Source organism: Arabidopsis lyrata (assembly GCF_000004255.2).
Source record: "Arabidopsis lyrata subsp. lyrata unplaced genomic scaffold ARALYscaffold_9, whole genome shotgun sequence".
Lineage (NCBI taxonomy): Eukaryota > Viridiplantae > Streptophyta > Magnoliopsida > Brassicales > Brassicaceae > Arabidopsis > Arabidopsis lyrata.
In genome coordinates this window covers 1,685,630-1,697,768 of record NW_003302547.1, presented here as the reverse complement: position 1 = coordinate 1,697,768, position 12,139 = coordinate 1,685,630, and the positions used below count along the sequence as shown (strand labels likewise).

Here is a 12,139-nt window from a genome sequence, read left to right as displayed (position 1 = left end):
GCGAGATAGGAATTGATTCATGGTGATTTCTAAAATCTATGGCTATTTGGAAACCCTAATGTTATGCAAACTTGGGTTTTGAATTTTTGATTGAATCCGTCTAATTTTCATGTATCGGCTTCAAATTCTGTGCAGGATAAAGTAATTCGGATGTTGGGGGATAAACCCTAATTTCCCGCTACTCTCGCTTCTATGGAAGGCTCAAGGACTGATAAGTACATGTCTTATCACCACCATGACAAAAAGGTACAATTTTGTGCTTCTTTCTTGCCGAATGTTACCCAAATGATTTTATTTTTTTCCCAAGATCATTTGTTCATTGGGAATTTTGGTTTGTAGTTGTACCAAGGAAGCTACTAAGTTGATCACAATGCTTTTAGAAATCATTCACGCTGTGGACAGGACATGGACCTGTCATATTCGAGCCAAACTTTCTCAGGTCGTTTTTTGTCTTTCTTTTATTTATTTAAGGTATGTTCTCATCAATCCTCTTCTTCTTCTTCTTGGTCTTTTGAGTTTGTTTCTACTGTTTGATGTTGTGTCTCTTTTCTTTTGCAGCAACAGATTTCATAGTCTCTTATGTGACATATCTCAAAAACCAAAGAATGGTATATATAGGTTTGCATACTTGATGATACAATTCAATCTTACTTCCATGTTTCCTTGTTTACCTACTTGCTCTCTTCATTCTTTGTTTCCTTTCTTGTTTACTTGCTAACTTCCTTCTTACTTGCTTTCTTTCTTCCTTACTTTCTTACTTGCGTACTTAGTTTTTTTAGTCATGGCTTAGTTGCGTGCTTCCTTAATTACATACCTCTAAATTTTCTGTTAATTTATTTCTTTTTTCTTTGGTTACATGCATTTGTTTGTTTCCTTCATTGGTTATCTGCTCTCTTTTTCTTCCTTGATTTCTTCTTCCTTGGTAAATTGTGTGCTTTATTACTTGTTCCATGATTCGTAATATACTTGCTTCCTTTTGTTTTTTTTTTGTTTTTTAATTCGGTTCCTTGGTAAATTGTTTTTTAATATACTATCTTCCTTCATTATTTACTTATTTTCGTTTTTCCTTGGTTCCGTGTGTGTGTGTGTGCTTGCTTCATTCCTTGGTTCCATGTGTGTGTGTGTGTGCTTGCTTCATTCCTTGGTTCAATGTGTGTGTGTGTGTGCTTGCTTCATTCCTATGTTTGCTTTTCTTGTTCTCTTCCTTTATTCCTCGTTCCTAGCTGAGTTGTCTGCTTAGCTTCCTTGATTCCTTGATCTGTTGATTATCTTCTTACTTGTTTCCTTATTTTCTTTCTTGGTTCCTTGCTTAATTTTCTTACTTTCTTTATGGTTGTTTTCTAGTCTTCCCTTGATTTCAGTATTTGTGTGTAGATAGCGTGGTGTGTATAATTCCCATAAAAATTCTACTTTAGTCTGATTTATATTAACTAACTGCTATGGTTTCATGTTTGAGTTGGACATGTTATTAGGTATGAACCTTTAAGCGTGTGGACACAAAAGATCCCTGTAGGGACACCAATTTGTGTCAAAGAACACTTTTCAGCTAAGTATTTATCTGATCAAATCTGGTTTTACTATATGTATGTTTCTTATTCTTTTACTTGGGCTAATGACCTCATATTGGACTATTTAATAGAGTTGAACCTAAGAAGTATTGAGCAGTGTATGATCGCTTCTGTCTCTCTATGCTTTTGTTACATTTTCTCTACATATCTGATAAATTCTATTGTATGTGGTGATAAGTGGTAGAGCTTAATAAGCCAAAACAGAACAGAGGAGATTTCTGGCTAAAAAGATAAGCAAATCATTCACTGCTCAGTTTGTTTCGCTTTATCCAGTTTAACCAGAAAATGCTTTCGTAAATCACCTAAATCCCTGTCATTTACTGTCATGTAGGCAGATAAAGGAAATAGAATTGCAGTTCTTGGCGTTGAGTTTAACAAAGAGTTTTAAGGACGGAGCAATGGACCCAATACAAGACTACTAAGACACACCCTTGAATTGGCCGGTACTTGTACTTGGAGGTAAATCTTATTAGACTTGAATACATCTGAGAATCTATTGCCAAAAATTGCAACGATGGACACAAACTGACCCTAATCTTCAGGTAAATTAACTTTGTAGAATTATGTTCATTCTCTGAAGGTCTTTTGCATTGGACTAAAATAATTATATTAACTAACTGCTATGGTTTCATGTTTGAGTTGGACATGTTATTAGGTATGAACCTTTAAGCGTGTGGACTCAAAAGAGCCCTATAGAGACACCAATTTGTGTCAAAGAACACTTTTCAGCTAAGTATTTATGTGATCAAATCTGGTTTTACTATATGTATGTTTCTTATTCTTTTACTTGGGCTAATGACCTCATATTGGACTATTTAATAGAGTTGAACCTAAGAAGTATTGAGCAGTGTATGATCGCTTCTGTCTCTATATGCTTTTGTTACATTTTCTCTACATATCAGATAAATTCTATTGTATGTGGTGATAAGTGGTAGAGCTTAATAAGCCAAGACAGAACAGAGGAGATTTCTGGCTAAAAAGATAAGCAAATCATTCATTACTTAGTTAGTTTTGCTTTATCGGGTTAACCAGAATATGCTTTCGTTAATCACCTAAATCCTTGTCTTTTAACTATCATGTAGGCAGATGGAGCAAATGGAATTGAAGTTCTTAGCGTTGAGTTTAAGAGAGAGTTACAAGGATGGAGCAGTGGACCCAATACAAGACTACTTTGAATTGGCTGGTACGTGTACTTGGAGGTAGATATTATTAGACTTTAATACATTTGAGAATATATTGCCCAAAATTGCAATGATGGACACATACTGACCCTAAAATTTAGATAATCTTTAGGCATATCTTGCATTATGTATTGCTCTTTCTTTTAGTTTTCATTTACTCTGTTGGCTTCTCGAGGACTAGCGTGGCTTTGAATCTGACTTAGAGAAACAGGAATAGCTCATGCTCAGGAAAGATAAGTAATTTCGTCACCATAAGAAATAAAACAGAATTTAGTCTAGTTTGAGATACTGATTATTGCTCTTTCTTTCAGGTTTATTATACTATGTTGCCTTCTGGAGTATGGTCATATGGAATTTAGAAGCACCTTAAGGACTAGCCTGGCTTTGAATCTGACTTGGAGAAAAAGAATAGCTTTCAAGCTCAGAAAAGATAAGGTATATCGTCACCAGCTTAATTAGTCAGAAAAGGTTCTAGAGACGTATTGCAGCTTAATTAGTTTATATTCCTTTTTGAGGTTTTGATTCTTCAAAATCTCTGTTTATTTATTTAAATCTACTTTACTTACGCTATAATGAGAAACAGAAGTATATTGTTCTCAAGGGTAGCGTCTTTTCTATGTTGAGTTTGGGTTCTAAGTTTTACTAAGAGTATGTCTTAATAGCTGAGTCTGGGTTCTAAGTTTCACTAAGAGTATGTCTCAATATTTGGGTTCTTTGCAGGATGCTCATAACACTAAGAAAAAGACTCATGGTTAAAAGTTGGACAGGTCTCACATCATTCCCGTAAACATTTTAATCTGTTTGATCGCTTGATTAATGTGATGGAGTGGAAGCCTCCTCAAACCAAGCCGTATGTTTCTGAGGTATGTGTTCTTTTCATCACATTAGCGACATCAGTGTTTCTAATTGACATATACCTTGAAAACTTGTCTTGTAATAACCTCTACTGTGTATGTGCAATCAATTCCGATCCTTATTTGATGCATGGTAACGAATTATTTTAATTGCATAACCTCTTGTTGGATGTACATTTGTGTATTCCAATGCAGCCTTTAGAGGTGCTTATTCTCGTTACTTATTTCTCGTTTTCAGGAGATTTTGCAAAAGTAGCTTACTGATGAAAATGCCAGGATCAGATAGTCTTTCGTTCTGGCCTAATACAATTGTTGTATGGAATGTGTTCTAGCCACACCTGCTAGACAGAAGAAGCCTGAATCTGTCATAAACATCTTGGAAGTCACTTACATATTCGTTTCTTGAGTGTTTAGAGCAATGTGATATGTAAATGTTACCATCAGCTGAACTAACGATGCTCTACTCTTATGCAGGTATTGGACAAAATTTATTTGCAGGGTCTCCTTTAGGCAATTCAAAAGCACCGTGGACCTGTTTGGGATGGTGGTTATATTTTTTTTCTTGATTCAGGCTGAAGGTCAAACGATTTGACTGTTCTCTATGTAGTACTTGCTAGGATTGGTGAACCATAGCTAGCTACTTAGAACGTATTTCAACTTTCTAACTTGAATGATGTGCACCGAACCTCTGTTCCACTAACACTGTATTAAGCTGTTGATATGGCAGCAAAACTTTGGTAACCTTACTGCAACGCTTCATGAGGAGTCGGCTTTGCTGAGAAAAGTTGGAAGTACTCTCTCTGGTCACCACGTCATCATGTCAAGCTGTGAAAACCTCATCATTGGAGTTTAAACAAATTGTGTCAAAGAACACTTTTCAGCTAAGTATTTATCTGATCAAATCTGGTTTTGCTATATGTATGTTTCTTATTCTTTTACTTGGGCTAATGACCTCAAATTGTATGATCGCTTCTGTCTCTATATGCTTTTGTTACATTTCTCTACTTATCTGATATATTTTATTGTATTGGGTGATTGGTTTGAGAACATTTATGTTGCTCCTCAGATTTTTGCTTTCGGTCAATGCTTGGCACAAAAATGAAGAAGAAAAGAAGAAGAAGGATAGATGTGCGATAAAGAGGCCATCATGGTGTTAGTAACGAAGTGTCATAGCCATTTGATGTCTTTGAGCTCGAGACAACTTGTAGAGCTTTATTAAGCGTAGACAAAACAGAGGAGATTTCTGGCTAAAAAGATAAGCAAATCATTCACTGCTCAGTTGGTTTTGCTTTATCCAGTTTCACTAGAAAATGCTTTCGTAAATCACCTAAATCCTTGTCATTTACTGTCATGTAGGCAGGTGGAGGAAATAGAATTGCAGATCTTGGCGTTGAGTTTAACAAAGTGTTTTAAGGACAGAGCAATGGCCGGTACGTGTACTTGGAGGTAGAACTTATTAGACTTTAATACATTTAAGAATCTATTGCCAAAATCTTTAGGTAAATTGACTTTATAGAATTATGATTCATTCTCTGCAGGTCTTGCATTGGACTAAAATAAATTCAAAGTATTTTCTTTGCCGTTTTCGCAGATTACACTCAAATCTTCTTGAATCAAGTAATTATATAACAAGACGGTCATACGGCAAGCTACTAAGGTAAGATAACTTATATAAGAGTCTGGAAAAGTGATAAGGTTGAGAGGATCTATCCTTTGAGTGATTAAGGCATACTTTGCATTATGTATTTCCTTTGACGGAACATTGACTATTGCTCTTTCTTTTTGTTTTGTTTACTCTGTTGCCTTCTGGAGGACTAGCCTGGCTTTGAATCTGACTCAGGAAAGATAAGTAATTTCGTCACCATCTGAAAATAAAAAAGAATTTGATGATGATTATGATGATTACAGTTCAAGTAAAGTTTGAGATACTGACTATTGCTCTTTCTTTCAGGTTTATTATACTATGTTGCCTTCTGGAGTGTGCTTAATTGGAATTTACAAGCACCTTAAAGACTAGCTTGGCTCGGAAAAGATAAGTAATATTGTCACCAGCAAAAAAGAAAACATAATTTGGTGATGATAATGATAAAATGTGATAATTTCGTTACTTGAGTGTGTTTCTTGCAGAAGAAGAAAGAGACGGCAAAGACAAAGATGAAGAACCCAAAAAGCCTTGTTTCATCATTCTTTCGATCCTGGTACTTAAACATTGAAAACTCACAAATCAGATCCAATATCAAATATTTTCTAACTAACTGTTTTGAATACAATTTTGTAGCAAAACGCAAGAATGAGTTTGTCAAGAAAAGCATCACGAGATCAACAGTTCAACTCTTACCGCCCTAATTTTATTCAAATAAAATGGAAAGTAGAGAATTAAGATTTAATTCATTGTTAGTGAAATTGATTAGTTGGGTAAAAATCTTTTTAGGAACGAAGAGAGGCAAATTTATAATGGAAGAGCTGGGACTTGATGGACGCATACATGAAGTAAGTGGAAGCCTTTAAAACTGGTGGAAGAGTATCAAAAGTAGATCCTTTGAAGCGCAAACAATGCAAAGGTTAGTTTTTCTTCTTTACCTTTTTTTTTTACTTTGAATAAACTAACGAATCACAAACTGAATGTTTATCCTTCTCAACTATTGGTCAGAACCAGTGAAGAGTGCAATTCTCAAGAACAACATGATAAACAGAAGTGGAAATTTCCTTCTCTCAAATACAAATCTCTTGTGTAAAGACTCTTATCTCGTCCATTCCTCCGGCTGTGATATGGCCAAAGCCAAGATTTTCTAGACAGTTCAATGCCATTTGATTGCAGAGGCTTTAACTTCAATGACATATCATAGACGAGGGAAGGCTTCAGCACCACACTGTAGAATATGTCCTAATCACAATTTTCTTATGGTTGTTGATGGATCTTGTACTTACAAGGTTGGTGATACTCGGCTTCATATGATTGTTGTGATTCCTTTCCCATCCTCTCGCATGACATCTTATCGTATTGTGATAGTTAGTTCTCCAACTCATCCTTTTGTGAGTCTTCTTATTTTATCATACTACTTATCCAGTTTAAGATGCTAATGCCCTGTGGTTGATCTCAGATATTTTTGTTTGCCTTTTCTTGGCTTCTTGATCAGTTTCCAAAATGATATCCCGTTAACAGGAAGACTTGGCTTGACATGCTCCTCTCCATATTTTAAGGTTGGTCTTTCTAAGTTTATGCTCCTCTCCATATTTTCTGCAATATATTTCTTTCCACACAATCTTTTATAATCATTTATATGCCTCGTTGCAGGATGAGTTTAGCAGGAGAAATATGGGAACGACTTTTTTCGATAAAAGCTTGAGTGACACTTAAACAGCGCATGCTTCTATATATGGTTTCCAGTAACTTTGTTCGACCATCTGATACTTTTTTGTTTGAGCGTCAGACATGTGGTAGAGCTTCAATAAGCCGGGGACAGAACAGAAGATACTACTTCTTAAAAAGACAGGGAAATCATTCATCCCTTATTTTTGATTTACCAGAATTTGTTTCGTTAGTCATTTAACAGCCATGCGAGCAGATGGAGGAAATGGAACAAAAGTTATTTTCCTTGAAGTCGACAGAGGGAGAGGGTGTTAAAGAGGTGAGTGGGAGATACTAAATAAGGGATCGTAGTTGTAATTTTGTTGATACTAAATTTCCGCTACTCTCGCTTCTTTGGAAAGTTCAAGGATGCATCCTCCGATAAGTAAATGTCTAATTACCATGACGAAAAGGTACAATTTTGTGCTTCTTTCTCGCCGAAAGTTACCCATCCAATTTTTCTTTTTTTTCCAAGATCATTTGTTCATTGGGAATTTTGGTTTTTAGTTGTACCAAGGAAGCTACTAAGTTGATCACAAAGCTTTTGGAAAGATAAGTAATTTCGTCACCATAAGAAATAAAACAGAATTTAGTAAAGTTTGAGATACTGATTATTAATCTTTCTTTCAGGTTTCTTATACTAAGTTGATCACAAAGCTTTCAGAAATCATTCAGGCGGTGGACATGTCATGGACCTATCAGATTCGAACCAAACTTTGTCAAGTCAGTTTTTGTCTTTCTTTTAGTTATTCAAGGTATGTTCTCATCAATCCTCTTCTTCTTCTTATTCTTGGTCTTTTGAGTTTGTTTCTACTGTTTTATGTTGTGTCTCTTTTCTTTTGCAACAACAGATTTTATAGTCTTAGGTGACATATCTCAGAGACCAGAGAATGGTAGATTGGTTTACTTAGACGATTTTCTAGACAGTTCAATGCCATTTGATTGCAGAGGCTTTAACTTCAATGACATACCATAGACGAGGGAAGGCTTCAGCACCACACTGTAGAATATGTCCTAATCACAATTTTCTTATGGTTGTTGATGGATCTTCTATTTATAGGGTTGGTGATGCTCGGCTTCATATGATTTTTGTGGTCCCTTTCCCATCCTCTCGCATGACATCTTATCGTATTGAGAGTCCTCCAACTCATCATTTTGTGAGTCTTCTTACTTTATCATACAACTTATCCAGTTAAAGATGTAGAGGCCCTGTGGTTGACCTTAGATATTGGTGAGATATGCCCTTTGTTGTAGGTATGATCAAGATGGTGAACCATCATAGCTAGCTCTCGTGATGTTTTTGTTAGTACGGTGGGAAAAAGAGCCTCCTATTGTAACAACAATCAAGGTTCTCTCAGTTCTTTTGTGGACTAACCCAGTGGATAAGTTCAATCATGCTAACTTTTAATCCTTTTTTGAAACAGCTGAGTTTGCAAGGAAATGGATAGCGTTTTGCAAGAAATTTAACCATTGATCTAGAGCCCATGATTTCTATTTTTCCAAAGGAGCATTAGCAGCTGCGTACTATTACATCTCTAGGGAATTCTTTTAGTCCATAACTAGTAAGTACGATATTTTAAGAGCTGACTTTTATTTTTTTATGATCAAGCTTTCTTACACTTTACAGATTTTCTCTTATGAGACCACATTTCCCAGACCATGGGATCCATCTCTTGAGGAAAAGTTCCCTTGAATATCGTCAATAGGTCTATCTTGCATTATGTATTTCTTTTGACGAGAAACAGAAGTAGAGCAGAGACATTGGCTATTTCTCCTTCTTTCAGACTTATAATGCTCCTTTGCTCTTCCGAAGTTAACTCTTACGGAGTGTATGTACACCTTAAGGAAATTTCCTGGCACAGATCATGGGAACGGCTTCACTTCCACATCAATCTCTAATACATGTATCTTTTTCATTCGAAGAATTTTTTTAATAGTAATAAGAAGAAAGAAAACTGACAGCATTGTTGATTTTCAGGTTGCTAAAGGATCCCTTGAAGCCTAAACAACCCATATCTACCTCCCTAAACTATGCAAATGAAAGGAGTGCTGCTCACTAGAAAATAACAACATTTTTAAGCTAGGTGACAATTATTGTATTCTCTATTGTTATTTGAAATCTTGAAGCTAAAGTTGTGAAGATGACCGGAGAAGAGTGTAAGAACTTGTTTGTGGAACAAAAGGCTCCCTAAGAAAAGGTCTTGTTCTATATCAATTGTGTGAAGAAATGAAAAGTAAAGAAAACTATATTCTTACTTTGTGTGAATATTTTATTAAACTTGTGTTATATGGGGAAGAAGAACAAGGAGATATATGGAGGATTTAAAAGGAAGAAGGTAGAAGAAGAGGATAAACAAGCTCTCCAACTTCTCAAGAAAGAGAAAACCGACAATTTTATTAAGGTTAGTAACTTACCTCACGTGCCTTTAGCCAAAAATATAGTTGGAATATATTTTGAGCTTAGTTAGTCAATAATACCAACACACTTTTCTTGCATAAGAAAAAAGATACGAACAAGACAAGGTATCTTAAAATCTTTGGAACTAACTAGCTGTATCTTGTTGTTTTTCAGGTTCAAGAGTATCCATACTTGATTTCAATAAGAGCAATCAATCTGTTACGACGTTTATGCAGGTGTTTTTTGTTTCTTACTATGACTGTTATGTGTGATTTCGTTTAGTTTTTTTTTTTTTTTTTTTTTTTTAAGGATTTGGTTGTTGTTTTTGGTTTTGCAAGGATTGGATGATTGACAATGTAGTTGTCCCTGTAGTTACTATTTATGGTCTTGCAAAGGAGTATGAATATCTGAAGTATTCAATCAATGGGTACCTAACAGGTTCGTTCTCTGTTGATAGCATATATGCCTTTTCATTATACGGCACAGTTGATATTTGTGTTCTTAATCCAAAAATCCTCACATTATGTAGCTCTGACAACAAGACAGTTGAAGTTATAGAGAAAAGTCAAGATTTGGAGCAGGAAATCAATCTGTGGAAGGTAATTCAACAGAAAAAGACTGAAACCTATGCTTTTGATATGTTCTCGAATCATAGGCACATAATGTATTCCCATATTTTGCAGATCAAAATGTTTGGTAGACAACCTCTATAGATCCTCTAGTTTCTTAAGTTTAAATCTTCTTTCCAGGTTTGTCTTCAATCTCTTTTTTATTTATTTAGTCTTCAATTTGTCTCTAATAGTTTAAATTATCGTCCCTTTTGTTGTTATGCAGTACATATTTCAAAGCCAATGTGCCTAACGCATAAACAAAAAGTTCTACATAGGTACGACTACCAGATTACGCTATCGACGGTAAAGTATTTGACACCCAAATACTTTAACATCAATTCCTTGATTTCCTTCGATAGTGTGAGCTCGGTCTATCTCTTGAATCTCTGAACATATTTCATGCATACACATATACATACATATTTTCATGCAAACACATTCATGCATATATGCTTCTTTGAATATTTGCTTTGTTTATTGCTTCGTTGCATAATTGATTAATTTGTTAAGTTGTTTATTCTTTCCTTCTTTTACTTTTTCATTACTTACTTAATTCTTTCTTTGATTGCTTTCTTACCTGCTTAACTTGTTTACTTTCTATCTTATTTGCTTCTATTAATACATCTACTTAAGGCATTACTTGTTCTTTGCTTCTTTGTTTAGTGCACATTGCTTGCTTCTTTGCATCGTTGACTTCTCTGTTTAGTTCATTTCTTGCTTCTCTGATGTGGCTTGTTTATTTGCTTTATGTATTTGTTTGTTTCTTTGCTATATGTTGAACTTGTATACTCCTTTAACTTGCTTTCTTAACTTCTTACTTGATTTTTTTTGTTTTTTTGGTGATAACTTCTTACTTGATTTTATTGTGTGTGAGTCTAACTATATGTCTAACATGGATTTTATATATAACTGAAGTAATATTACTTTTTTTTTGTTAATTTATTTTGATTAGCATTATTAACTTATTCACACACTACCTACTTACTGTCCAACATGATTTTTGAATTTCATTTAATCTTTTTAAAAAGTTATTACGATTAGCATTGTTATATATTTTTACATTTCTTTTATTCCTTATGATTACTATTTTCAGCAGTAACGGAGACTTGAGAGTTTTTGTAGGATAACAAATTTGTAATGTGATGTGAGAATTTCTCGACTCGATGATATTATGTATGAATGATTATTTGTTATTTATGAAATAAATAAGATTTAATTGATATAATACTACGAAAATAGAAAAGAAAATGCCGCTTTCAAATTGTTAACTTCTTCCCATTATGTAGATTTTATGATGGACTTTTGTAAACTGACCTTAGATAAATAATGATAAATCAAAATCATGATTCATTTTCTATTATGTACTTAACTTAGAAATAGCAAAGAATAGCCTATCAAACAACATATAAACACAATTTCATATTTTAATTTTTTATATACTTCATTAATACTTTCTATTTTTTGTAATGGAAAATATTGAGTATTTAATTTCAATCAACCAATTAATTTTACTAAAATCTAAAAAATACATCAAATATACAATTTTAACATTGGCACATGCTCAAAAAAAGAAAAAGAAAAAATATATATATTTCTGTACATATAACTAAAAATATTGGACTTACATTCTATTGAAATTAACAAAAAAAAATTATTTGCCAAAAAAGAAGAATAAAATTTTAGGGATTTTAATTTATAATGTCTAGTCGATATTTGTGTTTTTTTTTAAGGTTTAAAATAAATTCTTAAAAATTTTCTTTTATTTTATTTAAGTTAAATTTTTTCTGAGCCGTCTACGTTAAGACTTGGAGATACATAAAGGTTGATTATCTCCGGTCGTGTACTCCTCTCGAAGACTCAAACACATATTTTACGAATTTGGACATAAAGGCTGATGATCTCCGGTTTTAAGAAAGGCCATTCAACTATGGGCCTGATTGGCAAATGCTTTAGAGTCTTTACAAAGCAAACAAATTTCTAAAGATTTGAAATACATCCAATCAAGCTTTAGAAGCTTTGGCTTTCCTTTTTTTTCTCACAGCCAAAATATTTTCTTAATTCATTTTTTTGGCTGTAGAACGCCTTTTTTCCTAAAGCACATAATTTTCAACTTTCCAAAATTTTAAATTCTACAGCCAAAATACTACAGCAATAAAATCTACAGCCACAGCAAATAAA

At 33.9% G+C, this 12,139-nt stretch overlaps 2 long non-coding RNA genes across 13 annotated transcripts; both read left to right on the top strand.

The window, feature by feature from the left end:
- Positions 1-4,225: 4,225 nt before the first annotated feature.
- LOC9299304 lies at positions 4,226-11,181 on the top strand. Of its 8 annotated transcripts, none has more exons than XR_002331137.1 (12): positions 4,226-5,033; positions 7,147-7,365; positions 7,460-7,707; positions 7,804-8,109; positions 8,207-8,300; positions 8,377-8,856; positions 8,931-9,354; positions 9,525-9,586; positions 9,689-9,788; positions 9,880-9,949; positions 10,034-10,099; positions 10,185-11,181. It is a non-coding gene; the product is annotated as an uncharacterized LOC9299304 (long non-coding RNA). The 8 variants fall into 8 exon arrangements; XR_002331140.1 differs by lacking the exon at positions 4,226-5,033 and having other exon boundaries at positions 7,067-7,232; positions 7,315-7,365; XR_002331138.1 differs by lacking the exon at positions 4,226-5,033 and having other exon boundaries at positions 7,067-7,365; positions 7,460-7,508; positions 7,583-7,707.
- Positions 5,240-7,055, top strand: LOC9299388. Of its 5 annotated transcripts, none has more exons than XR_002331156.1 (4): positions 5,240-5,801; positions 5,882-5,928; positions 6,035-6,164; positions 6,254-7,055. It is a non-coding gene; the product is annotated as an uncharacterized LOC9299388 (long non-coding RNA). The 5 variants fall into 5 exon arrangements; XR_002331153.1 differs by having other exon boundaries at positions 5,240-6,164; positions 6,254-6,636; positions 6,741-6,804; positions 6,899-7,055; XR_002331154.1 differs by having other exon boundaries at positions 5,882-6,164.
- Positions 11,182-12,139: the final 958 nt, after the last annotated feature.